The following is a 5,082-nucleotide window of genomic DNA, read 5'->3' on the forward strand; positions in this document are numbered from 1 at the left end:
TACACACGGCTCCGCTCTATTTGTCTCCAAACACTCTTTTTACTCTTTTCAAAAATTTTACTTCATTATCAAAATTTTCCTCAAATCCTCAGTTTGAGTTCAGATACGCCCGAAGATGCATCCGAATCCCTCAAACCAAGGCTCTGATACCAACTTGAAACGCCGTAAAAATTTGAACAATTTTTCACTTTAAAAAAAACCATAAATATCATTCACAATCATTTTAAAAAAAACATTGTATCAACATTGTATCGATACAAAACCCCAAGATCATGATATATATAAACTCCAATATGCGTGTGTACGAATCATGCCGGCGCCTTCCCGCGCTCATCACTGGTACCTGAAACACATAACACAACAACTGTAAGCATAAATGCTTAGTGAGTTCCCAAAAATACCGCATACAACACATACGCCACTCGAGGCTATAATACGACCCTCCGGTCGATGTGTCTCAGCGGGACCCACCAGTCCCGTAGCTCGTTGGACCCTCTGGTCCAGTCATAGTTCGTTGGGCCCTCCGGCCCGGTCTGTATCGTTGGACCCTTCGGTCCGGTCTATAACATCATACAACATACATATAACATACAACACATAATCTCATACATAACACATAAGACCCTCTGGTCCACACATAATACCACTCTAGGTAACATATAGTGAGAAGACTCACCTCGGGTGTCTCGGTAAGTCTCTGACTCGGTAGAAATGTGATCTGGCCTCCGCCTAATTACACAGAGTAAATACTCCCATAAATACCACTATACTCAACCCTAAAAGTCAACAAAAGTCAACGGTCAACTTTGACCCGACTCGTCGAGTGCACTAGGGAAACTCGGCGAGTTTACACGTGTCCACTGACTCTCTTAGTCCCTCTCGTGGCACGTCGAGTACTTCCCCTGAATCGACGAGTCACACCTGGCATGAATCGCGGGGCCACCCCGACTTAACTCGCAGAGTCTTAAGAACAACTCGGCGATTTCCGCCTTGAACTCTAGTTCCCCTAACTTTCCATGACTCACCGAGTTATTCCCCAACTCGGCAAGTCTACTCACTGAGTGATTTACGGGAAACCCTCATCCTACTCACTGAGTTTGTTCTTTGGACTCGGCGAGTTCATGCAATGCACAAACTCCATAGGCCTCATGAGGTCAGATCCGTTCCATACATTCATAGATCTGGCCTTCCCAAGCATGATAATCATGTAAAGTTCAGACCTTGACACTCATATAACATCTAAATGGTCTAACTTGGTGATTTAGCCCCAAAAATGACATCCCAAGCTCATGGCTCCCAAAATGACTCATAAAGCTCCAAGGGTTAAGGTCTCTGGACCTCTTTGGGTCTAGATCCAGAACATAGACTCGACAAGGGACCAAATGCTCCACTTATTCAACCTCTAAAAGGGTTAGAAAACCCTAACACTAAGAATCAACACCAAAACTAAAGAAGGTCCGAGCAAAATACCTCAATATGATCTCTAAGAACTCAGAAATCACCAAAATCGCACCTCCTTCAGCCTCCTCTTGCCTTGGTCACCTCCTTCTTGGAAAAACACCCACAAAAGGGTCAAGAATGGCCTTTCCTTCCTCACAAACAGTCTAGATATCTTAGGGTTTCTCTCTAGGGGTTGGTGGCCGCAAATGACGGCCCTAAGGGCCTTTAAATAGGTCTCAAACCCTGGAAATTAGGGTTTCATTAAACAGCGTGGACTCGCCGAGTCCACTCATGAACTCGCCGAGTCCAGCTGTGAACTCGTACACGAATCCGCGACCATACTCGAAGAGTTTAGACACCAACTCGCCGAGTCTCCTCACAACTTCCAAAAATAAAAGAATAAAATATAATACCTGGGAATCCGGATGTTACACAAATATCTTGACCATGGCCAATCCCTTTCCATTAGGAAGAGAAAGTTTTTCTGGACTTCCAATGTCACCATTGTCAATGTCCAAATAGGTTTGGGAAGTAGATCTTCTAGTCTAGTTTGCTTTACCAATGCTCCAAATCATTGTTGATTTAGCAGTATCAAGCAAATGGGTAAGATCATTAAGGCTCATGTCTTGATATGTCATCAGGGTGTGACTGAAGAACCAAGTCAACAGCCAGCTACCTCGAGACTTTGATACCTGACTCTCCCGGCTTGCCAATAGGGATTGAGTGACTTTGAACTTTTCAAGTATTTGAACTTTTTGGATAGGGTGAATAATTGGAGGAGGTGGAGGAAAGTGACACATGATTTCCAGTTCTGTGAATCCACAACAAAGGGATTAATCTTTCACCTTGATTGTCATGTGGGATATAATCTTCAATAGGAAAGCTTGTTCCTAAAGATTTGGGAAGACCATAGTTGTCTTAACTAGACATCTATAATGGGAGAAATTCATGTTTAGTTGATTTAAAGTCCTTAATATAACACCTAATATGAAATATTAAGGCTAGGATCCAACAACCTATTTATAACCAGAAGAGGGATGCCGTAATCCAAGCTATAAAATAGTTGAAGGTAGGTAAATGACGATTTACCAATTTCCACCATGAAAAACGAAATATAATTAAGTTTTAGTTGGATTTGAAACTCCTAGATCTTTTGAGATACATTGAAATTTCAATGGCATCTTTGAATCTCGATTATGCCTTCTCAAGTTTGTGAATGGGATGCCGAGGATCACAAACAAGGTGTGAATAACCATGCAAATTGACTTGGTACCCTTAACTTTATCACCTAATCGATGTGCCGGTTAACCACACACGCTCCACCGATCTATAATAAAGTCAAGTTACCCTTCTCCACTCTTACTAGTCCTCATTAGTGTGTCGGTTAACCACACACGCTCCACTAACGACTTGGTAAGGTACAAAGTGTAATTTCATGGGTTAGCACCTATTTCACATTTTCCTAAGTAACTAAGATTGGGAATTTATAAGTGTTTAGTTACTTAGTATTTATAATTATAATTTTAATGAAGGGAGAATTATAGTCCTTTCCTACCTGTTCGGCTAACGACCCTCCACCAGTCAAGGAAGCGGTGGGTGAGAGTGGACACCCATTAAACTGTCATTTTTATAAGCAGTAACCTTATACCCCCTTATAGACCGGCTTCGTGAATGAGGCCTACTAATGATAATATTGAATTTATCTTATACATATCTATATAATTAAAATTATAATAATAGTATAAGTGTTGAATTTTAAACTTTTAAAATTCTAGGTTTTGATTTGGAATTAAAGCATTCATAAGCAAAACTTTACAAATTCCAAAACTTGAGGCCAAGTATTGAAACTTTTCAAAACTCTAGGATTTTCATAGCTTATGAGTTTAATTAAAGTTGTAAAGAATTTAATGAAGAGACTCTTGAACATCCATAACTTGAGGACAAGTTATAAAATCCATATAAACTATTTTATGAGAAAAAGACTCTTCATTTTTGTAACCTATGACTTTTAATGACACTTTAAAAGAAAAACTCTTCATTGTCCATAACTTGAGGACAAGTTATGGAGTTCATAAAAACCATTAAGATCAAATTACCAATTAACACAATAATCAAGTATTTTTCTATGAAAACAAGCCTAGGATCTAATACCATTGTTGGGTTTTGAGCATTCTAACACTCCTAAGTGTACATGCAAACCTAAATACCTTGGATATATGTTTTCTCTATTATACATGAAAATATGAATATCCAAGGTATTATCCTAACTAGCACACCAAAACATTGATACATAGTAATATAACAAGTTAGAATACATACCTCTTTCATGTAGCTTGATTTCATGGAGCTTAAGAGCCTAGTGCCCCAAGTGTGACACCTCAAATGGTTCACACAACACCAAATGCACATGGAATAACTTGAGAGAAAATACACACTTCATGAAATCGGCTTTCCCTCTACATACACACACAGTGGCCGATTTTTGCACAAGAATAAGATGATTACATAGTTATTACAATTAGGGTAAAACCTAATTGTCATGGCTTTCCATTTCCTTGGATCCATTGGTTCAAATACACCATGGAGCATCCATGGAGTATCTTATGGGTTTTAGCCCAACTTGATAATCCATGGAGTCTAAGCCCACTATATAAGTATGGATGATTTACACAATCAACCCATATATTTAGTTAGTCTTCTTTTGATCACTTAATTAATTCTAGATTAATTCTTGATCAACACTAATTAAATAATCTTATTAATATATTAGAACTTATAATCCAACACTTTCATACAAGTGTTGGAATCCAACCACATTCTTACATACAGGTGCTGTGATCAAACCACAGTCTTTCATACAAGTGTCACAAAGACAATCTAGTATCCTACATAGTGTAGTGAGAAGACTCAATTTGAAGCAAGATAAACCACACACTCGAATTGATGATATCAAGTCTCCTCACTCTAAACATACACATGATAAAACCCTAATTAACAATTAATGTAATAACTAACTACCAAAGAGTCTTGGTTCATAGCTAATCCTCTTTGGGGAAAAAGACCATTTTGCCCTTCCAAGACTAAATCCCATATAGTTGACCATAAGTCAAAATGGTAAAAAAGACAACGATCAACCCTCAATTGACCTACGCTCGACAAACCACACTACTCTATGCTCAGTATAGAGCTCCTAATGCAAAACAAGCCATTTCTATGCTATGCTCAATGCAGCCACCTAATGCCACCTAATGTCAAAAAAAAATTATTAAGCTCTTAATATATAAGCTTAACTCCTATAACTTTCAGATCTGGTCTAAATGAACGTCTTAATGGATAAAGTCTCTGACTTTATCCATTTTCGTGGCTAGAAAGAGTATAAAACCAAACCCTCAGTCCATCAAGTCCACTTTTTATTAAGAACTCATGAATGCAAGGATGAGAGTGTCTAAGCTCTCATTCTTTATGACTCTATATCCTCAAAACATTATACAAATGATACTCACAAGGTCTGGAGTAACCCATACTCATGTCAACTTAGATTATAGGGACAATATGCATAATACTCATGACCAAACTAGATCAAACATGAATAAGAACAACAAGGGAAACTTTATACCTTCTAGACGCAAATTCCATATCTAT

This window comes from Lactuca serriola, chromosome 1 (genome assembly GCF_051521515.1).
Source record: "Lactuca serriola cultivar US96UC23 chromosome 1, Lser_US96UC23_V15, whole genome shotgun sequence".
Classification (NCBI taxonomy): domain Eukaryota; kingdom Viridiplantae; phylum Streptophyta; class Magnoliopsida; order Asterales; family Asteraceae; genus Lactuca; species Lactuca serriola.